Here is a 25,514-nt window from a genome sequence, read left to right as displayed (position 1 = left end):
TTTATATGAGCTTAATTTCATCCCTCTGCAGGTGCAATCCCGGATCACACTAGAGACATGGCAGAAACAGGGTCATCTCTCCTGGTTAGGCTGGTTAGGGCGGATTAATGCTATTCATTAATTCATATTCATTAATTATGTCTGGAGAGGAAAGATTCCGAGGGTGGCGAGCCGTATTCTCCAACTACCGATAAACAAAGGAGGCATAGCTTTTCCCAATATATATCTATACCATAACGCAGCCAGGTTAACTCACATTGCAGCCTGGAGCAATGAGAAAGAGAAACCGGCATGGTTTTTGCTCGAGACTGAGGTTATCCCTAGAAAACTCCTTCTAAAAGATCTAATATGGATTCCTAAGCATAGGCTCCTTGACGCAGCGCTTACGAATAAAATAATCTTAGACAATTGCCGGACATGGCATAGACTTAGACATCACAAAGGACTGGCACCCCATCCCTCACCTATTCATAGTCTCCAGGGACTGATGATGGGTCTCCCAGATATACATAGACAGGACTGGCTATCATGGAATTTTATCTGTGTTGGGGACCTCTACACCCAGAAGAGGCTATCAACAACTAAACAAATAGTCACGCAGGTGAAAGAGGCTCCGAGATGGTTAATGTTTGAATGTTATAGATTGTTAGAATATTGCCAGGCTTGGGGTTTCCCCAAGACACAGTTGAGAGAAAGTACTACTTGGGAGAAAAGATGGCATGCAGATGATATTATATTTACTATCTGCTCCCCGACTAAGCCCATAAAATCACTTACAAATCATCATCTGCTACTTCTTAGTGATTACAGCGAAATCATACCTTGGCAGATTAAGGCGTGGGGACGCGAAATAGACGTTCAAATTACCTCGATGGAAGTGGAACATGCGACAATGATTACTAAATCAGCTATACATTGCATAACTTTCCTTGAAATTTATTTCAAGGTCCTCTTAAAGTGGTATTTAACCCCCTATAAGTTGTCTAAGATATATCCTACAGCCTCCCCGCAATGTTGGAGGGAATGTGGCCAACAGGGCACAGATCTACATATCTGGTGGTCTTGCCCAAAAATTGCCCCCCTGTGGAGAGAGATTTTTTTTATTGCTCTCTGACTTGGGTATCACGCTACCTAAATCCCCAGCATTAGCCCTTCTACATATCGGTCTTAGGGAACTACAAAAACCCCAACAAATCCTTGGAGTTGCAATTTTTATTGCAACCAAGATGTGTATAGCCAGGTCATGGAAAAAACTTGAAGCTCCAACTTTAGCTCAGATCACTCAACTCATAGACTATTTAGCGTCGATGGAGAGAGGTTTTTATAACACGACTGACCGTATCGACAAGTATTGGACGATCTGGAGTAGGTGGGTTCTTAAACCTCCTTAGACGCCCAAATGCTTATTATTGTCTTTTTGTTCCTATGGTGGACCCATTACCCCTCAGAGAATCTTCTCCATTTCCCTTTCCCTTTCTCCTTTCCTCCCCCTCCCTTTTTTTTTTTTTTCTTTTTTTTTTTCCTTTCTATATTCTACTGTCTGTTTTTTTTTTGTTTGTTTTTTTTCTCTCTTAATTTTTGCTGTTAATTCGAACCTGATGTCCCTACTTAGTAACCTTGTTAGGGACTATCTGTTTTCACATTAGGACTCAACGATAGATGAGACAATGGGAACAGACATGGCCAAAGACTTTTGTGATGTCCCACAATTAATTAATTTTGATAAACTAAACTTCATTTTTGAATACAATCTAAAGGACACCACCCTATCTTTTGAGATATTTCTCTTCAACTCAGATGTAAGAATGAGAGTAACCTATTGGTTGGTAATTATTCCTATGTTAAAATTCTGTGTCAGTTTTGCATTATGAATACCCTCGTATTTTACAATTGAAAAATCTGTTTTTATGCTGATTGTTTTACTTGCATTTTCTTTGTACTGATTTATGCTTAATAAAGCTTTAAAAAAAAAAAAAATGTCTATCCTTCCTAAATTTCTATATTTATTTCAAACCCTTCCCCTGGATCTACCCTCTGTGTTTTTTACAAAGCAGCAAAAATTGTTTGAATCTTTTATTTGGGCGCAGAAAAGACCTAGGGTAACTAGACATACCTTATACCTTAGCAAAGAGGACGGTGGTTTGGGAGCCCCAAATTTGCTTTCCTATTATTATGCAGCTCACATTGTACGCATCACTGCATGGAAACACGCACAACCCAATAAACCTTGGGTACACCTAGAAAAGCACCTAAAAGGTAACCACAATCTTGGTGATCTTTGCTGGACGCTTCCCAAGCACAGACCACCCAAGCTATATACAAACTATTTTGTCGCAGCTACATTACGGACATGGGATAGAGTTCTGACCACAGATAAAATGATTTCGAGCCAAGTATCCCCTCTAACACCTCTTCTAAATAACGCTATCCTTCTGCAATCAAATAGTATACCCACCCCGGTTATAGCCGATTCCCCCTCTAATGTCCCAGTACACATGTTTTTAAATAAAGGGTTAGTACGTCCCCAATCAGAGGTCTCAAGGTTGCTGGGACCTCCATTCCACCTCTGGTTTCCTTATTTACAAGCGCGACATGCCATAGCCACCAGCCCCCACAAAGCAGCACTCACCAGACCCCTCACCCCCTTTGAGACACTTTGTAACACCCCCTCTATATCTAGATCCCACATCTCTATAATTTATAAATTACTAAGAGGTTCTTTCCCTTCCAAAAAAACATCCTTTATAGCTAAATGGGAAAAAGAGCTGGACACCACTATATCAGACACTCAATGGAGGCATATATTCTCAGAGACTAAAAAGTCATCCCTGTCACTAGCAATCGTAGAGATGAATTATAAGCTGCTTTCTAGGTGGTACATGACACCTCATCGTCTTCACAGCATATTCCCAAATTCCTCCTCCCAGTGTTGGAGACATTGCGGAGGCAGAGGCACCTTGTCCCATATTTGGTGGTCTTGCCCTCTCTTACAAAATTACTGGAAAGACATAGCTAAATGTATAGATACAACCTTAGGTGTTTCAGTCACACTTTCCCCTACCATGGTATTACTGAATAACACTCCAAACATTCCCTGTATATATGGGAGAAAACTTTTACAGTGTATGCTTAGTTGCGCTAAACGCTTGATACCAAGATTGTGGAAGAAATGTCAAACCCCTGATTTTACGATGTGGGAAAGGGAGGTAAATCATGTTCTAACCTTAGAAAAAATCCACTATACCTACAGTGGATATAAAAAGTCTACACACCCCTGTTAAAATGTCATGTTTTTGTGATGTAAAAAAAATGAGACAAATCATTTCAGAACTTTTTCCACCTTTAATGTGACCTATAAACTGTACAAATCAATTGAAAAACAAACTGAAATCTTTTAGGTAAAGGGAAATAAAAATAATAATAAAAAAAAAATATGGTTGCATAAGTGTGAACACCCTTAAACTAATACTTTCTGATGTGCAATACAAGTTGGCTGAGTCCAAAGAGTCGCTCGGCAGACTCATCAGGCACCTGGAACAGATGGTCTTTGTTGTCCCGGCAACAAGAGAATCAGGAGCGGTGCAGTTTCCAAAGGACTTCTTTGCTGTTACACAGCTATTGTTAGGTGGATAGCAGTCCCTGCTAGTTTAGCAGTAGCAGCACTTAGGTAACAAGTGCATATGGACATCAAACACAGTGCAACAAATGCTTCAGGAATGATCAGGAGTACAGCAGCAATGAAACAGATTCAAAAGGGTTTAATACAGCATAAAAGCATATAAAAACAAGCAACGCGTTTCTCCGTGTCCCAGCACGGTTTCATCAGGCTACAAACTTAGTTATCAATGCTGCCATACTTATAACAAATACTGACCAATCCAGCTCCAGTGAATTTACACACCCACAACATACACAGCTGTAGAGCATAATGATACAAAAAAAACAATAAGATGGCTATTCAACTAGCACGTTTCAGAGAGTTTCATTTTAACATCCCCACAGGACAATATAAACCAATTCAGCAGTGAAAGTGTAGTGTTATATATCAGTCGTTTATTTCAGATAATATAAGATGTGAACATGATGTCTCCATAGCGACCAGTACACCTAACTAAAATGATGCTAACAGAAAAAAATGGGGGAGGAATTTGTTTGCTGATGGAAATCCTATGAGTGTCCAGCAAAAATGCGAGGGGTGTGGGGATGAGTCTAATCATATAGCAAGGTAAACAAAAGTCCCAGCAAACTGTCACGCTGAGTGATGAGCAATCTCTATTTCATAGAGCAAAGATATGTTCCACATACGATCAAAACCAGCCCATTTATATATACTCTATCCCGGGCATGATCATACAGCAAACACTCTCATAAGGGGTTTGACACACCAAACATATGCCAATAAGAACATAAGGGGGGTAGTACCAAAGCGATCTCTCTATAGCACTAAACAAGATCCACAAAAACAGTACAGTTGAACCGCGTTCATATATATTGCATCACAACACTCTTAGGGGGCAATCAAGTATCACAACAAACATACTAGAGTTAAATTGCACAGTCAATATCGGACCAATCAGGCAAAACAGGAAGGCAGGACCTGGTAAACAGTCTCAACACAACATACATACTCAAAGGAAATGTCACAGTCAGTATCCGACCACTCAAACAAGAACTCATGACATATCAACACACAAAACAAGTTCCAAGAGCAATCACATCTAACTACATTCATATGCATAACATCCAACATTCATTATAAAGCAACCAGATGTATCACAGCACTTATATGAGAGGCAGATAAAGCTGCCAATATCGGACCAAACAAAGATGCAGGGAGGTACATATATCAACAATACAAAAACACATCCCAACCTACTTTGCCAATAAAAATACAGGGAGTGCAGAATTATTAGGCAAACGAGTATTTTGACCACATAATCCTCTTTATGCATGTTGTCTTACTCCAAGCTGTATAGGCTCGAAAGCCTACTACCAATTAAGCATATTAGGTGATGTGCATCTCTGTAATGAGAAGGGGTGTGGTCTAATGACATCAACACCCTATATCAGGTGTGCATAATTATTAGGCAACTTCCTTTCCTTTGGCAAAATGGGTCAAAAGAAGGACTTGACAGGCTCAGAAAAGTAAAACATAGTGAGATATCTTGCAGAGGGATGCAGCACTCTTAAAATTGCAAAGCTTCTGAAGCATGATCATCGAACAATCAAGCGTTTCATTCAAAATAGTCAACAGGGTCGCAAGAAGCGTGTGGAAAAACCAAGGCGCAAAATAACTGCCCATGAGCTGAGAAAAGTCAAGCGTGCAGCTGCCAAGATGCCACTTGCCACCAGTTTGGCCATATTTCAGAGCTGCAACATCACTGGAGTGCCCAAAAGCACAAGGTGTGCAATACTCAGAGACATGGCCAAGGTAAGAAAGGCTGAAAGACGACCACCACTGAACAAGACACACAAGCTGAAATGTCAAGACTGGGCCAAGAAATATCTCAAGACTGATTTTTCTAAGGTTTTATGGACTGATGAAATGAGAGTGAGTCTTGATGGGCCTGAATGGGCCCGTGGCTGGATTGGTAAAGGGCAGAGAACTCCAGTCCGACTCAGAGGCCAGCAAGGTGGAGGTGGAGTACTGGTTTGGGCTGGTATCATCAAAGATGAGCTTGTGGGGCCTTTTCGGGTTGAGGATGGAGTCAAGCTCAACTCCCAGTCCTACTGCCAGTTTCTGGAAGACACCTTCTTCAAGCAGTGGTACAGGAAGAAGTCTGCATCCTTCAAGAAAAACATGATTTTCATGCAGGACAATGCTCCATCACACGCGTCCAAGTACTCCACAGCGTGGCTGGCAAGAAAGGGTATAAAAGAAGAAAATCTAATGGCATGGCCTCCTTGTTCACCTGATCTGAACCCCATTGAGAACCTGTGGTCCTTCATCAAATGTGAGATTTACAAGGAGGGAAAACAGTACACCTCTCTGAACAGTGTCTGGGAGGCTGTGGTTGCTGCTGCATGCAATGTTGATGGTGAACAGATCAAAACACTGACAGAATCCATGGATGGCAGGCTTTTGAGTGTCCTTGCAAAGAAAGGTGGCTATATTGGTCACTGATTTGTTTTTGTTTTGTTTTTGAATGTCAGAAATGTATATTTGTGAATGTTGAGATGTTATATTGGTTTCACTGGTAAAAATAAATAATTGAAATGGGTATATATTTGTTTTTTGTTAAGTTGCCTAATAATTATGCACAGTAATAGTCACCTGCACACACAGATATCCCCCTAAAATAGCTAAAACTAAAAACAAACTAAAAACTACTTCCAAAAATATTCAGCTTTGATATTAATGAGTTTTTTGGGTTCATTGAGAACATGGTTGTTGTTCAATAATAAAATTAATCCTCAAAAATAAAACTTGCCTAATAATTTTGCACTCCCAGTATGGCTAATAAAAAGGACAATCTTATCTATAAAATATATTAACGTAAAAATGAGTGTAAGACCCAATGACCCTATAATGAACAGGAAAAATAATGAACTTGAGAGTGACTGTCTATTTAAAGTCATCTCTTATATCGGAGTTATATGTGGTTCCCGAAAACCTAACACAATATTGTCAGTGTGATAAAATACGATAAAAGTAATAGCATAGGCGGGAGTGCACTATGTGAAACAGACAGAGTCCCAGCCCATATCTCCTAAATGTGAACCATTTAAAATATATAAAATATACAAAAATCGACATTAATATAACAATTTATTGTGAAGTGGTTACTAAAGTGTATGTAATCTAATAGAAAAGACATAATTCATCGTTAGAAGGACAAAATGACTAACCCAGGGTGAAAATAATAATTCAACAGCAATTCATTGTGATCCATCTGTGCCAACAGCCCAGCATGAATATTAATAGAGCAATATCAATAAAGAAATTGAAGAAATTGTGTGTGCTCATTATATAAAAACTAAACTCCATGTCGAAAATAGACATTATAATTGATGATGAAGTCAATCAGAATATAGCTAGGGGCCAAACTAGATAACTAGTTATCACATTCAAAAATCACATTTCTGGAAACCAATCATGGGTCTATGTGTATATATATACATGAGGAGGTCATATGGTTAAAAAGCTGCCAAATCCATATTTAGGTTGAGTCCAGAGGAAAACATAGTCTTCAACTTGAAAATCCAGTATGTCTCCCTCTGTCTCAACCTATGAAATCTATTGTAGAGGTGAGATGAAGGGATGGATTCAATAGGGCAAATATTAAATATGTCTAGAGATCCATTATGCTGCAGATTACAGTGTCTGGAGACACTGTGTTTTTTAAAATTATTCTTCATATTTCTGAAATGTTCATTCCATCTATTTCTGATAAGTCTGCATGTACGACCTACGTACTGGACCCCACAAAGTCTACATGTGAGTACATAGACTACATATATAGATGTACAAGTCAGGTTTGGATGGATCATGAATTTTTGATTGGTGGTGTGTGAAGAGAAAGACCTGCATCCGGGACTAATACATTTGCACATATTACAATTCTTAAGGGAGCATTTGTTTATTCCTTTTTTGAGACAATATTTACAACTAGATGAGGAATCAACATTAGATTTATTTGTTTTTTTAAATTGATTATTTTTGGCCATTGTTTTACTCACTACCACTTTACTGGGAGCCAAGTGGTTTTTCAAGGTAGGTGCCCTCTTGAATACACATCGAGGTTCAGATGTTAATAATTTACCTAGGATTGGATCTTTACATAGAATGCCCCAGTGTTTCCTAAAGATGTTCTTAATTCTCAGGTGATTTATGTTATATTTAGTGATTAAAGTAGAGTTAGCTTGGTAGTCTTGATATAAATTTTGCTTAGTTCTTGGTCCAAAATAAGATTTACTATCGTCATTTCTAGCACGCTCATATGCATCGTTAATAATATGCACGGGATATCCTTTTTCAATAAAACGATTTTTGAGAGTAATACTTTGCTGTTCGAAGTCATTCATAAGACTACAATTTCTACGTATTCGTTTAAATTGGCCCTATGGTATATTATTTTTCCAGACATTATGGTGATTGCTTATATAATTAAGATAGCTGTTACAATCTACAGTTTTGAAGTGAGTAGTTGTAATAATTCTATTGTCCGATGAGAATGCCAAACAAAGATCCAAAAAAACGATGGATCGCTCTTCAATATTATTTGAAAAAGTGAAACCCGTATTATTGGAATTAAGAGATGCAACAAAAGATTCTGCAGATATACAGGTAGTATCACCTTTCCACAAAAACAACAGATCATCAATATATCTGCCATAGAAGACCAGGTTCGCCCGATGTACCGAGTTATAGATATATATATCATCAAATGAGCCCATAAAGAGGTTAGCAAAACTCAGGGCGAACCTGGTCCCCATGGCAGTACCCTTACGTTGCAAATAATATTGATCCTGAAAAACAAAATAATTACGTTGTAAAATAAAAGCAATTAGCTGTAAAATTAATTCTTTTTGAAGGTCTGGAATATAAATATCGTCAGCCAGATATTTAGATATGGCTTGGATCCCCCATTGATGTTGAATATTAGAATACAGCGAATGTACATCGCACGATATCCATATATAACCATCATGTGTGGTAATGTTCTCCAATTTATAAATCAAGTCTGGAGAATCCTTTATATAAGAATCTAGCGCAAGCACATATCGCTGTAGATAGAAGTCTACATAGGCTGACATGTTGTCGGTTAGGCTACCTATTCTGGCAATAATGGGTCTACCCGGGGGGGGGGGGGGGCATTGTGCATTCTTATGTACCTTAGGAAGGTGGTAGTAAAAAGCACAATTGGGTTTAACAGGGATTAGATAGTCTTTCTCTGCTTTTGTTAAAATACCTTCTTGGTACCCAAAATTTACCATTCCTATAAGTACTTTAAGGTACATATCAGTAGGGTCTGAATCCAATTTCTTGTAATAGTTGTTGTCATCAAGTATTTTGTAAGCTTCTATTAGGTAATCAGCTAGATCTTGTAATATAATGCCGCCACCCCCCCCCCCTTATCAGCCTGACGTATCACTGTTTGTTATCTTTCAAACGTTTTAAAGCATTCCTTTCCTCATAATTCAGATAAGATTTAGTAAGATGTTTATGTTTGGGCATTTTTTCCATATCCTCTAATACATATTCCTTAAATAAATTCATATGTGTATTATTATTGAGATTGGGATTAAAGTTTGATTTTGGTTTCATTTGAGAATGGACGTAATCATCCATTAGATGTTCAGTGAGGCTTTCTTGCTCATGGTAAATTGTGTTAGAGACCGGCCTATTAGTCATATTATCAGTTAAAATGGGACACATATCAGCTTTAAGTTTTTTCTCTGCGAAATATTTCTGCAGGGACAATTTCTGGATAAATCTATTTGTGTCTACATACAACTCAAACATATTGTGGGAATTAGTCGGGCTGAAAGACAGCCCTCTCCCCAAAACTCTTATTTCATCTTTTGGCAATATATGGGAAGAGAGGTTAAAAATACCCTTAGTTAGTCTCTGAAGTCTACTCTCTTTGAGGCTTGACTTTCGTCCTCTCTTGCAATGTCTTTGTGGGCTCTTTTCCCTCTCTGATAAGGGGTGTTCGTGACTAGAGGCTCTAGAAATTCTGCTATTTTCGGCTGATGGTACCTTGGTTTGGGGTGCCTGTCTAAGCAATCACATCCTCATCTCTGCGAGGTTCTATATTCATAGATGTGGATGGTGTATTGTGTTGATCATCAGACCTAGATCTCATACGAGTAATAGATGGGGGACCATGATTTGGGGAGTTTCAATTAGAATTTTGACGAAAGGTCTGTGTCTGATTAGATTTGTATGTGTTCGGTGTATCATTATGTGAAGATTGATTAGGTCTCTGATTGTAGGTATTAGAGTTGTAATTTATATTTGAATGGTTGTTATGATTGTATCTATGACTATAGTTAGTGTGATGGCGTCGGCCATATTGTTGGTTGTTTGTGGAAGTATGATTCTGTTCATATCTAGGAACAAAAAAATCATTCCTACTCGATCTATCTTCTATCTATCTATTTATCTATCTTCTATCTTCTATCTTATTATGGTTTTCTTTAAAGGTACTGGCATGTGAGTGGTTTGTATACATTTTTTTATTAATATTGGTAGTGCTACCTCTATTTGGGTAATAATTATATTGGTTATTGCCAGAATGATGATCAGATCTCTCTCTCTCTGATAGACAGGGTGATGGTCAGATCTATCTCTCTGATGTCTATTAAAATTAGACATGGAGGGTGAGGGGTATTGATTATTGTGGAGAAATTTTTCCTTTCGTACCTATTCTGCTGGTTATGGTGACCACGATTATAGTAATTTTTTGAGTGTTTTTTGGTCACCAGGACCCACTCTTGAGTCCCTGTTTCCTGAGGATCCATTAGTAACATGATGTCCCCCTGAACTGTTTTCCTTATTATGCAGATGTTCTGCTCTCTTTTCTTTCATATATGTGTAAACGACACCCTGTGTGTAATCATCATTATCTCTTGCTAGTTTTTTATTCTTGATATTTATAAGATATTGTTCAAATTTATCCACTCTATCCAATACTAGAGTATTTAAATCAGTGTATTTATCATCTGTTTTATATAGTAGTTTTTGAATTTTTTATATCTCCATACTAGATTTGCTTACTAATTTTTCTCTATGGGATATCAGAATGTTAATCAGTTTAAAAGAACACTCATTTAGAGCGTCTTCCCATTCTGATAAAAGGGCTCCATTATCTTTAAATGGGCAATTTTTGAACATACGCAGACCCCTTGGTATTTGTTTGATATTCAAATATTTTTTAAGGGTATCTAAATCCCACCAATTTATGCATTCGTTCTTAAGTTGCTCTTCTAATCTAAATAATAGATTTTGGATAGGTATTTCAGATAAATTTTCCTCCATGGCATCTACATTAGTATTTGATGGTCTATTAGACCCCAGTAGCAATCTCTTATTATTGCGTTCACTAATAGACAATGTTACAAACTGCTATTTGTAACTGGCCCTTTAAATGGAAAATTGCCCTGCTTCCCTGGATTTTGGAGAAGCCTATTTGCCAGCCTCCTTCCACATGACTATGGCCCCTGGAAGATTGTGCCCCTGAGGACATATTGACTTTTATTGGGTGTGTATGGCCCTTTAAGAACCGTCTGGGGACATATTGTGACTTTGGTGAACAATGCCCCTTTAAGACTATGTCCCCAGACCTGTGAAATGACTTGTCCCTGGCTTTCTCCCACTTGGTTCAGTTTCATTGTGTGCCATTAAGTGCTATGTGACAGACCCTTCGGTCAGAACTACAGAGATAACTTTGTTCAGCTTCAAGAAGCATTCTAAATACAAGTTTGCTGGGATAAGCTCTAATTAAGTTTAGTGATAAACTTTCCCATTGTCTAATCAGACTTCTAGTAGTGATAAGGTGGACTGCATTGTTTTATTGTGTGTAAAATGTTATCTGCTGAAGTAATGTTGTGGCCTGTCAAAGGGAGTGTCTATCTATCTAATATCAAATGTGTGATGGGGGATTTTATGCCTCCCCCTGAGAGTGTCCTGTTTGCATGTAACCTCAATAAAAAGCAGGCTGTGTGCTCCAGCACATCAGACCTATGTTGACCCTCTAACTTGAAGCTTTGACTCATGTTTGTAGGATACAGCTTATAATCACTACAGGGATTGCTATGCTCTTCATACTCCCTTAGCTACAGGGATTGCTACAGAAGGAAGAGGTTCACCTACTGGAGCCTGGTCATAGGTCCAGGGCGCAGAGCAGATGGCGAGATACCAGCCCAGCAGCGGTGGTTCATAGAGTCTGCATTACTTATGGTGGCTACGCAGCAGTTATAGAGTCTACGGTGCTGCTGCTCCTTTGGTGAGCGCTAGGAGCATCCTTTTCTACGGTCCAACTTCCAGCCAGCCTGGAGGCAACCGTAACATTTGGCGGCAGCGGTGGGATCGTGTCCTAGCGCAAGGAGCAGCACCACAACAGCACTGGTATCGTAGGAAAGTTATTGAGGGCAACGCTAGCCACTGCGCAGCGTCCCTACCTACAGCAGCATGGAGCTGACAAGATACTGGTCAGAACCCTGTGAAGAGCACCTCAACCTGATCCGTTGCTATGAGGGCGCGGATTTCGTTCCAGAGGTAAAGAGGCGGCTAGTCCGATATGGTCCAGACCCTGCACAGGAGGTAGTCAGTCGCCTCATCCGGGAATTGGCTACTGAGAACGAAGCGGCACGAGCCTTTGAGCGCCAACTGTGGAGTTTGAGGGTATGGACACCTGGTCTCTCTCCCCAGCCGCAGCATGTTCCACAGGGAGAGGAGAGCAGCGACCTCCCTCCCCAGCGGCAGAATACTGTGCAGAGGGAAGAGACAACCGGTCTCCTTCCCCAACCCCAACCAAAGATACTAGAGGCAGCAGGCCTGGACTGGTCCTGGGAGGACCCCCAGCAGGCAGGTGGAGATGGGACCGCAGTCTCTCTACCGGCCCTACAGGGATGCTGGGCAGGCGGCCCAGATCCCCAGCGACAGACCCAGCTACAGGGAGGGGAGAGCATCGACCTCCCTCCCCAGCCGGAGTGTGCCTTCCAGGGAGAGGAGACAACCGGTCTCTCTCCCCAGCCGCAGCATGTTCCACAGGAAGCGGAGAGCATCGACCTCCCTTCCCAACGGCCACCGGAGTATCAGGAGGAGGAGGTAAGCCAATCTCCCCCTCCCCAGCTAACTCCTAACTTGGGCCCAGGGTTAACAGTGGAGATGTTAACCCCCACTGACCCCCATGTTCCCTTTGCCACCGGGCAGGACTATGCCCCAATTCCCCCAGCAGAAGAGCTGGCATCAGGACAGAGCGCTGCTGGCCTCTGCCCTACAGACCTTGTCCTTGTTACAGGACTGGCCTGCAAACCCCTAACCCCAGCAGAAGCGCTGGCACCAGGGCAGAGTGCCGCTGGCCTCTGCCCCCCAAGTACCATCAGCTATTTGCCCAGCTGCGCCAGGAAGGCCGAGGATGCTACACTTTCATCCTACAACCTGGAACTTACAGGCCAGTACTACGTATTGTGGGGGGGCTACTTTGCTGCTAACGATTATTTGTGGGTGGGTTGCGAGACTAACTTAGGCACTGACCGGCAGAAGGTCAGGTGCCTGGTTAGTCTCCCTCCAAAAGGGGAGATATGTTACAAACTGCTATTTGTAACTGGCCCTTTAAATGGAAAATTGCCCTGCTTCCCTGGATTTTGGAGAAGCCTATTTGCCAGCCTCCTTCCACATGACTATGGCCCCTGGAAGATTGTGCCTGAGGACATATTGACTTTTATTGGGTGTGTATGGCCCTTTAAGAACCGTCTGGGGACATATTGTGACTTTGGTGAACAATGCCCCTTTAAGACTATGTCCCCATGACTTGTCCCTGGCTTTCTCCCACTTGGTTCAGTTTCATTGTGTGCCATTAAGTGCTATGTGACAGACCCTTCGGTCAGAACTACAGAGATAACTTTGTTCAGCTTCAAGAAGCATTCTAAATACAAGTTTGCTGGGATAAGCTCTAATTAAGTTTAGTGATAAACTTTCCCATTGTCTAATCAGACTTCTAGTAGTGATAAGGTGGACTGCATTGTTTTATTGTGTGTAAAATGTTATCTGCTGAAGTAATGTTGTGGCCTGTCAAAGGGAGTGTGTCTCTATCTAATATCAAATGTGTGATGGGGGATTTTATGCCTCCCCCTGAGAGTGTCCTGTTTGCATGTAACCTCAATAAAAAGCAGGCTGTGTGCTCCAGCACATCAGACCTATGTTGACCCTCTAACTTGAAGCTTTGACTCATGTTTGTAGGATACAGCTTATAATCACTACAGGGATTGCTATGCTCTTCATACTCCCTTAGCTACAGGGATTGCTACAGAAGGAAGAGGTTCACCTACTGGAGCCTGGTCATAGGTCCAGGGCGCAGAGCAGACGGCGAGATACCAGCCCAGCAGCGGTGGTTCATAGAGTCTGCATTACTTATGGTGGCTACGCAGCAGTTATAGAGTCTACGGTGCTGCTGCTCCTTTGGTGAGCGCTAGGAGCATCCTTTTCTATGGTCCAACTTCCAGCCAGCCTGGAGGCAACCGTAACAGACAAAATAATGGTTCAAAGGCAGCACTCTTGTGAAAAAGGGCAAGAAAATATACAATTAAACGGATATACTATCTGCAACAGAAGTGTAGACAGATAACATACAAGAGGCGCCAAAAATTCTAAAAAATAAATTAAATTAGTGATGGTGATAGTAATGTAAAAATCTTTGTTTGGCATTCTCATCGGACAATAGAATTATTACAACTACTTACTTCAAAACTGTAGATTGTAACAGCTATCTTAATTATAAAAGCAATCACCATAATGTCTGGAAAAATAGTATACCATATGGCCAATTTAAACAAATACGTAGAAATTGTAGTCTTATGAATGACTTCGAACAGCAAAGTATTACTCTCAAAAATCGTTTTATTGAAAAAAGGATATCCCGCGCATATTATTAACGATGCATATGAGCGTGCTAGAAATGGCGATAGGAAATCTTATTTTTGACCAAGAACTAAGCAAAATTTATATCAAGACTACCAAGCTAACTCTACTTTCATCACTAAATATAACATAAATCACCTGAGAATTAAGAACATCTTTAGGAAACACTGGGGCATTCTATGTAAAGATCCAATCCTAGGTAAATTATTAACATCTGAACCTTGATGTGTATTCAAGAGGGCACCTACCTTGAAAAACCACTTGGCACAAAGTAAAGTGGTAGTCAGTAAAACAATGGCCAAAAATAATCAATTTAAAAAAAACAAATAAATCTAATGTTGATTCCTCATCTAGTGGTAAATATTGTGTCAAAAAAAGGAATAAATAAATGCTCCCTTAAGAATTGTAATATGTGCAAATTTATTAGTCCCGGATGCAGGTCTTTCTCTTCACACACCACCAATCAAAAATTCATGATCCATCAAAACCTGACTTGTACATCTATATATGTAGTCTATGTACTCACATGTAGACTTTGTGGGGTAGAAAACAAGAGAATGCACTCTCAGGACTTTTTAAAAAAAAAACAATTTAATGGAACGTTTTCGGGGTTCACAACCCCTTCATCAGCATACAGAACAAACAAAATACAACTCATTTATAGTGTTACATACAAATTAAATCACACCAACCTTAGTGCCTCTCCAAAAAAGTGCGCCAATACTTCGAGCTTGGAACGCATCTTGCGTTCCACAGTGCTGTCCGAAACCGGAAGTTTCATTACCTCACTTCCGGTTTACAGTTCCAATATACAATCGTGAACTTATTCATAAAGTTGTGCAATCTACATGTCTGAACATTCTTGTGTGACATACTAATGTAGAAAACTTCATATAGACAAACATGTGGAACATTGCCACAAATGCCTAAAATTGTGATAAATAAATATTAGAAAGTGTTAGTGCATCGAGTTGGCATAGTGACAGTAACCATGGTAATTGTATACAATGTAAATTACCCATAAGTGCCATTACCTGTGTTAAGTTTACAACAGAATACCAACTGGACAGAACAACGATTTTCTTAATGTGCAAAACAGCATAGATTCATGCTGAATATGCTCATTACAGTAAAAATAATAATAATGATTAAAATAATAATTGGACTATATATCAGTACGTGTGGTTGGAATGACATTTTCTAAATAAGAAACAAATGAAATGCTGCAAATATGGATGGAAAAAATTAAAGTGTGACACCAATATGACATATGGGAAACTTGGACCCACTGACAGATGGCATGAATATTGCTTCAATCGATATGCGAACAGATAGATGCATAAAGTGAGAGCAATATGTAATGAAAGGAATGTATCTGTGGAACACGCCGAATGTATCCATCATTTGTTATTACAGATACATAGATGATATTTTCTTGGTGTGGCGAGGGGGCCTGGAGAAACTCCACAAATAGTTTGAAGTGTATAACAACACTACCAATAATGTTAAGTTTAAGATGACAGTGGATTTTCAATCCATTCATTTCTTGGACTTAACAGTCTTCAAGGATTCCAATAATCTAGGAACCACATTATACCATAAACCCACTGACCGCAACTCTATACTAAGGGCAGATAGTTGCCATCCCCCAGCCCTACTAAAAGGCATAGTAAAATCACAATGCATAAGAACAATGCGTAATAATTCTAATGCCGAAACTGGGGTCTCCCAATTGAAAGGAGTGGGTGAGAGGTTCCAGAATAGGGGATATAAGATTCCGGTAATACAAGACGCCATGAAAACCGCTTCAACATTAACACAGACGGATTTGATTCTACCTAAACCCAAAAGGGTCACAAGTGATAAGATCATTATGTCCACCACTTTCACTCCAGCGACAAAAAATGTTGGCCAGATCCTTCGCCAGCACTGGCCAATTATGTCTTCAGACCCTAAGCTCACATTTACTCACAATTTACAACCTATGGTTGGGTTCAAGAGGGGGACTAATCTTAAGGATCTATTGGTGAAAACAGACCCCAAGCAGTGTTATCTGACCGGGAACAAAAGGAATATAAAGGGATCCTATCGCTGTTTGGGCTGCACAACATTTAATGGCCTAGTGGGTACCAAAGTATTCCATCATCCACACACAAATCGAACATTTTCTATCAGGCACTCTATTACGTGTACTACCACTCACGTAATATATTTATTATTTTGTCCATGTTCCTGTTTCTACATAGGGAAAACATCTGGCACACTCCGTGAGCGTATGGCAAATCATCGCCACGCCATAAGGACTGCACTCAAACAAGGTGATTCTGAGCAGCCAGTGGCGCGACATTGCGCCAAAAAGGGACATTCAGTGTCTTCCATCCGTTACATTCTAATTGATCACATACCCCCATTGGATCGGGGGGGCGACCGGAACAAGCAACTTCTGAAACGCGAGGCCCAGTGGATGTTCAGACTGGGCACGATACAACCAGGCGGCTTGAATACCATGCCGGACTTTAAGAGCCTTATGTGATCAACAATTGGGGTGCTACATACTTGGGGTATGTCAGGTGGACATTCTGGCTCCGTTTTGGTACACATTACATTTGCCCCTATTTGTAGGGGGAAGTGTTGTGCACCTAACGGCACGGAGCAGGGGGGACATCTGTCTCCATCTTCTCCGTGGAAGCCTGGTCTGCCCTGTGCAATTACCCACTGTTCAAACACGAACCACCAGTCTTAAAGCGGATATGAATACTACTATACCCACTTGGAGAAATTTCTGATGTGGGGACTGTTTATATGAGCTACATGTCCTTATTATCATTATCTCTTCTATCTTGTGATATAGGTTGCTTTGCTGTCATGTTTGAGGCTATAATTCCAAAATAAGGTTACCACCCTTATACTTTTTTTCCCAGTCACTACATATAATCATCTGCATCTATATTTGGGCTGATGTATGCTATAACCGCCCGATGGCCAAATTTACTTTATATGAACATGATGTGATGCCCCAGCGGTATAGCTTATAATTTGCACAGCCCTACAATATCCCACATATTCCTTTCATTACAGATTGCTCTCACTTTATGCATCTATCTGTTCGCATATCGATTGAAGCAATATTCATGCCATCTGTCAGTGGGTCCAAGTTTCCCATATGTCATATTGGTGTCACACTTTAATTTTTTCCATCCATATTTGCAGCATTTCATTTGTTTCTTATTTAGAAAATGTCATTCCAACCACACGTACTGATATATAGTCCAATTATTATTTTAATCATTATTATTATTTTTACTGTAATGAGCATATTCAGCATGAATCTATGCTGTTTTGCACATTAAGAAAATCGTTGTTCTGTCCAGTTGGTATTCTGTTCTAAACTTAACACAGGTAATGGCACTTATGGGTAATTTACATTGTATACAATTACCATGGTTACTGTCACTATGCCAACTCGATGCACTAACACTTTCTAATATTTATTTATCACAATTTTAGGCATTTGTGGCAATGTTCCACATGTTTGTCTATATGAAGTTTTCTACATTAGTATGTCACACAAGAATGTTCAGACATGTAGATTGCACAACTTTATGAATAAGTTCACGATTGTATATTGGAACTGTAAACCGGAAGTGAGGTAATGAAACTTCCGGTTTCGGACAGCACTGTGGAATGCAAGATGCGTTCCAAGCTCGAAGTATTGGCGCACTTTTTTGGAGAGGCACTAAGGTTGGTGTGATTTAATTTGTATGTAACACTATAAATGAGTTGTATTTTGTTTGTTCTGTATGCTGATGAAGGGGTTGTGAACCCCGAAAACGTTCCATTAAATTGGTTTTTTTTAAAAAGTCCTGAGAGTGCATTCTCTTGTTTTCTATTTGATGCTATATCATTGCACCCAGGCGAGTTGGCTATCGGTGGGCTGAACTGGAAATTGTCTACTATATATATATATATATATATATATATATATATATATACACATAGACTCATGATTGGTTTCCAGAAATGTGATTTTTAAATGTGATAACTAGTTATCTAGTTTGGCCCCTAGCTATATTCTGATTAACTTCATCATCAACTATAATGTCTATTTTCGACATGGAGTTTTGATTTTATATAATGAGCACACACAATTTCTTCAATTTCTTTATTGATATTGCTCTATTAATATTCATGCTGGGCTGTTGGCACAGATGGATCACAATGTATTGCTGTTTAATTATTATTTTCACCCTGGGTTAGTCATTTTGTCCTTCTAACGATGAATTATGTCTTTTCTATTAGATTACATACACTTTAGGAACCACTTCACAATTAATTGTTATATTAATGTTGATTTTTGTATATTTTATATATTTTAAATGGTTCACATTTAGGAGCTATGGGCTGGGACTCTGTCTGTTTCACATAGTGCACGCCCGCCTATGCTATTACTTTTATCGTATTTTATCACACTGACGATATTGTGTTAGGTTTTCGTGAACCACATATAACTCTGATATAAGAGATGACTTTAAATAGACAGTCACTCTCAAGTTCATTACTTATCCTGTTCATTATAGGGTCATTGGGTCTTACACTCATTTTTACGTTAATATATTTTATAGATAAGATTGTCCTTTTTATTAGCCATATTCTTATTGGCAAAGTAGGTTGGGATGTGTTTTTGTATTGTTGATATACGTACCTCCCTGCATGTTTGTTTGGTCCGATATTGGCAGCTTTATCTGCCTCTCATATGAGTGCTGTGATACATCTGGTTGCTTTATAATGAATGTTGGATCGTTATGCATATGAATGTAGTTTGATGTGATTGCTCTTGGAACTAGTTTTGTATGGTGATATGTCATGAGTTCTTGTTTGAGTGGTCGGATACTGACTGTGACATTTCCTTTGAGTATGTATGTTGTGTTGAGACTGTTTACCAGGTCCTGCCCTCCTGTTTTGCCTGATTGGTCTGATATTGACTGTGCAATTTCCCTCTAGTATGTTTGTTGTGATACTTGATTGCCCCCTAAGAGTGTTGTGATGCAATATATACGAACGCTGTTCAACTGTACTATTTTTGTGGATCAATCTTGTTTAGTGCTATAGAGAGATAGCTTTGGTACTACCCCCCTTATGTTCTTATTGGCATATGTTTGGTGTGTCAAACCCCTTATGAGAGTGTTTGCTGTATGATCATACTCGGGATAGAGTATATATAAATGGGCTGGTTTTGATTGTATGTGGAACATATCTTTGCTCTATTAAATAGAGATTGCTCATCACTCAGCGTGACAGCTTGCTGGGACTTTTGTTTACCTTGCCATATGATTAGACTCATCACCACACCCCTCAGATTTTTTCTGGACACTCATAGGATTTCCATCAGCAAACAAATTCCGCCCCCATTTTTTGCTGTTAGCCTAATTTTAGTTAGGTGTACTGGTCGCTATGGAGACATCATGTTCACATCTTATATTATCTGAAATAAACGACCGATATATAACACTACACTTTCACTGCTGAATTGGTTTCTATTGTCCTGTGGGAATGTTAAAATGATACTCTCTGAAACTTTCTAGTTAAATAGCGATCTTATTGTTTTTTTGTATCATTATGCTCTACAGCTGTGTATATTGTGGGTGTGTAAATTCACTAGAGCTGGATTGGTCAGTATTTGTTATAAGTATGGCAGCATTGTTAACTAAGTTTATAGCCTGATGAAACCATGCTGGGACACGGAGAAACGCGTTGCTTGTTTTTATATGCTTTTATGCTGTATTAAACCCTTTTGAATTTGTTTCATTGCTGCTGTACTCCTGATCATTTCTGAAGCATTTGTTGCACTGTGTTTGATGTCCATATGCACTTGTTACCTAAGTGCTGCTACTGCTAAACTAGCAGAGACTGCTATCCACCTAACAATAGCTGTGTAACAGCAAAGAAGTCCTTTGGAAACTGCACCGCTCCTGATTCTCTTGTTGCCGGGACAACAAAGACCATCTGTTCCAGGTGTCTGGTGAGTCTGTTGAGCGACTCTTGGAACTCGGTCTGCTTGTATTGCACATCAGTGTTTACTACCAAGTGAGTGAGATACCTGCTACGTATACATCTCTTCTTCAATTTTTATACTCATTGATCTGCACTATGTGGCGCTCTCTGTATTCTCTGTTATAAATTGTTAAGGTTACCAACGACCTACTTACAGCAAAATCCAAAGGCCACTTCTCTCTGCTTATCCTCCTTGATCTGCCTGTAGCCTTTGATACTGAAGACCACCCTCTTTTGCTCCAAACCCTCCAATACTTTGGAATTTGCGACACAGCTTTCTCATGGTTCTCTTCCTATCCGTCTAAATCTACCTTTAGTGTAGCCTTTTCTGTGGCATCCTCTGCCCCATTACCACTTCCTGTTGGAGCTCTGTCCTAGGTTCCCTTCTCTTGTTAATCTACACATCATCATTAGGTTCCTTAATAAAGTCCCACAGGTTTTAATATCATTCGTATGCTGACGACACCCAAATCTACCTCTTTGCACCAGACCTATCTCCTTCCTTGCTAACCCGTGTCACTAACTGTCATATCTCATCTTGGATGTATTCTCACTACCTCAAGCTAAAATTCTCCAAAACTGAGCTCCTTATTTTCTCCCCTTCTTAAAAAATCTCCACGACCCATTTCTCTATAACTGTCGATAACATCATTATCCCTACCCCACATGCCCGATGTCTTGGGGTCACACTTGACTCAGATCTTTTTTTCACTCCTCACATTCAGTCCTTGGCTAAAGCGTGCCACTTCGAACTTAAAAACACCTCTAATATTAGACATTTCCTTACACAAGACAAAACTAAGATTTTAATCCACTCTCTCATCCTTTCCCACCTCGACTACTGCAACTCCATCCTCTCTGGTCTCCCTAGCTGCCGCCTAGCTCCTTTATAATCTATAATGAATGCCTCTGCCAGGCTCATCTTCCTTACATGTCGCTCTTCATCTGCTGCACCTCTCTGCCAATCCCTTCACTGACTTCCTCTTGCCTCCAGGTTTAAACACAAAATTCTCACTCTGACATACAAAGCCCTCAACTGCACTGCTCCTCACTATATCTCAGACCTTGTCTCTAGATACACTCCTTCCCATCCCCTTCGATCTGCTCACTATCTCCTACTCTTCTCCACTCTTGTTACCCCCTCACATTCCCGTTTACAAGACTTCTCAAGACTGGCTGCCATCTTATGGAACTCTCTGCTTCGCTACACAAGACTCTCCCCTACTTGTGAAAGATTCATGCGCTCCCTAAATACTCTACTATTCAGGGATGCATACAACCTACACTAACCTTCCTATCTCCACTGCTATCCCCTTGAACCCCTTAGCATGCAACCCTATGAGCCCAGGTATTTGTAGATCACCTTTATAAGAGCCGACTACAACAGTGCAACTCTCGGCAGGGCCACCTACCCATTTGATCCCTATAAATGTTATCTTGTATACCGCCTATGTTTATAGCGCTGCGGAATATGTTGGCGCTCTACAAATACCTGATAATAATAATAATAATTTTACCTGCAAGCTCAAACCATTGTAATAGGTTGGTACAAACCAGCTAATTCATATATACAAATAAACAAAAAAAAAATGCAATTTCTCATTAGATACCTAATAATATAATATGTCTGATTGACTTCCGATGTAGGCAGAGTTGGTCGGACACATGTGAGTGGCGTCTCGATGCTGGATATCATGGCCACCACTCACCTGCTAGCGTACTATGCCCTGTGCATAGAGCTGTTGGTTCGGCCGTTGCTTGCTGGGCGCTGCCCGGTTCTTTCTGGGCTTTACTCCGGGAGTCTAATCTAGCCATTTTAGACCTGTTAGCTAGGGTCACTGCCAGGTACCCTCCTCTGCTGGGAGGCGGAGTCTGAAGAAGATCTCACCTGACTAAGCTTGCTGGGCAAGCCTGACAGCGGGAGCCGTTTTTAAAAGCCATCCTGAATCTGACAGACTTACCTGTCCCTGGCTATGCTCTAAAAGAAGCTACTTACTTGAGTAAGGACCATCCAAAGCCCGGTCGACTGGCTCCACTCTCCACGTCTCCTACAGTAGCCTCCCAGGACCCGGTGGTAGGCTGGAGTTATAGGTTGTGCGGCAGTCTACCACATTGCGCATCACTCGCATACTGGGGTAGGAGGCATCAAACCTGTCAAGCAAAGCTAAGATAAGGAGTCAGGACAGGCTAGCTATATGGTAATTGAGCCTGAGCAGCTTCGGATGAGGCCATGGATACCGTTTGATATCGGTATATTGACACGCTAAAAGGACAGAGATAAGTTTGCTGTTTCTTCTCTGTTTGTGATCATCTGTGACTTTGTTGGCTGCATCAGATAGGTTACGGTGGGTAAAAGGGCAATAAGTTAGTTAAGAAAAAAAAAGGATGGAAGGTGCTGGTATTTCCTTATATATCTTCATATAAAGGTGTTATAATGTTGACATCCACAAATTTTTGGCATCAGCTAAATCTTCCTGCGCAGCACTACTGCGAAAGTAACTATATGCAGAAAGTCTTTTTAGGAGAACTATACAAACTATTAAAAGTTAAAACTATCTGCAGATTCCTTTTCGATGTGCCATTCTAATCTTTATTAAAGCTGCAAAAAGTGTACAGAGGCAGTTGATTAGCTGAGAATCAGTGTAAAAGCTCATTTCTTCTTGCTTTCTTCAGCTAGAACTTTTTTTAATTTCTGGTCCCTTATGGATATAATATGCTGCGTAAGTGAGACTTTCAAAAGTTCCAGATTGTAAATGCAATGTTTACGCCTCCTTAATCACCACATTTTTCTTTCTTACTGTGATTCATGTATGTAATATGTGGTGCTACTAATAAGCAGTGTGCTGTTATGTATCTAGCTGAGTGTCATCAGTTGCTCATAGTTTAAAAATCTTGATATCAGTTTATTAGGTTCAATAGTTAAAGAGACATGAAACCCAAACATTTTCTTTCATTATTCAGATAGAGAATACCATTTTAAACAACTTTTCAATTTACTTCTATTATTTAATTTGCTTCCTTCTCTTGTTATCATTTGCTGAAAGGTTTATCTTGGCAAGCCCAGGAGCAGCAAAGAACCTAGGGCCCAATCCGATATAAATCGTGGCCCGCAAAAGCCGGCGACGCCAATATTTGCACCGGTTTGGTATCCTATATACGGCGTAACTTAGAAGTTACGTGCGTATAATTCTGCCTTCGCCCGTCATTTTTTGGCCCATAGACTGACATACAAAACACGCGCAGTTTGGTATCCAATATACGGCGTAAGGACTTATGCGCGCAGATTTCAGAAAATCTACTCCATTCTCATCTCGCCACAAATTTCAGCCGCAGGAACCCTTGCACTGACTTAGAAACCAACGTAACTCTCCGAAGGCCTTACAAATGCATGATTAACAATATACATAGCCGCAGCTTGATCACAAATAGTTAACCTCTTAAAAGCATTTATTATTCCTGCCCATGCAAGTGTGTCAAACCAATCACAAACAGCACAACCTCTCACCTGCAGCCTTAAAACACCTGGCAATGCACACCCTCATTAGCCACCATGTTTCCCTTTCAATATATTGCATTCAGAGTGAGACAGCGTCGTGGGGCACAAGGGGTGCTGGAACCCCTACAAGCCCCTGTTTTGGATGGTATTCCTGCTGCTGAGGTCCCTGGTCATGGTGCTGTAGCTGTCCCTGCTCCAGCTGCTGCTGCTGCCCTCCCTGCTCCTCCTGATTTTGTCCCTGTTCCTGGTGCTCCCCATGCTGCTGTTGCTGCAGCTGGCCATAGGCCAGCAGGGCCTATAAGACGAAGGCATCAGCAGAGGGGAAGAGCACCAAGGATACACAGGGTTAGGGTCACCGTGTTTGGGATGACAGAAGTGGAGGTCAGGGAAAAGTATTGCTTGACTTCTGCAAGCCTCATTAGCTTATATGAGGTCTTGAAGGATGATATTGACCCTCAAGCGTATAGGAACCGAGCTCTGACTGGTATGCAGAAGCTGTTGTGTGTTGTACACTTCCTGGCAACCGGCTCATACCAGTCAACAGAGGGGCTTGTGTCTGGTCTAGCGCAGTCTACCTTCTCCAGGATTCTAGGGGAGGTTTTGACTGCTCTAGATAACCAGACACAATGATACATTCATTTCCCCCGTACCCCCCAGGAATGGAACTGTCTTAAACAAGGCTTCTATCGACTGGGGGGTATTCCCAATGTCATGGGGGCAATTGATTGCACACATGTGCGTATCGTGGCCCCACATGAGGAGACAATCCTCTATATTAACAGGAAAGGGTTTCACTCATTGAATTGCCGGATGGTCTGCGATACCACTCTGAAATTCTTACATGTGTATGAAGGCTTCCCGGGGAGTGCACATGATTCCTACATCCTGCGCCAGACCTCCTTATTCAATATGTTTGAAAATGGAACACTCTCTGGAGGATGGCTGCTTGGTGAGTACCTTCATTCTGTCTGTATATTTCTACTAAAGGGACACTAAACACAAATTATAATCTCATGTTTCAGATAGAGAATACAATGTTAAACAGCATTACAATTCACTTCTATTATCTCATTTGATTTATTCTTTAGATATCCTTTGTTGAAAAAATAGCAATGCACATAGATGAGCCAATCATATGAGGCTTCTATGTGTAGCCACCAATCAGCAGCTAATGAGCATATCTAATATGCTTGTCAGCAAATGTTATCTAGAGAATGGAGCAAATGATCTAATAGAAGTAAATTATAAAGTTGCTAAAATTTGCTGGTTCTTTTTAAAGGGACAGTCTAGTATAAATTACACTTTCCTAATATGCTTGTCAGCAAATGTTATCTAGAGAATGGAGCAAATGATCTGACAAGCATATTAGGAAAGTGTAAT

This window comes from Bombina bombina, chromosome 5 (assembly GCF_027579735.1).
Source record: "Bombina bombina isolate aBomBom1 chromosome 5, aBomBom1.pri, whole genome shotgun sequence".
Lineage (NCBI taxonomy): Eukaryota > Metazoa > Chordata > Amphibia > Anura > Bombinatoridae > Bombina > Bombina bombina.
Note: the sequence above shows the minus strand (reverse complement) of the source record.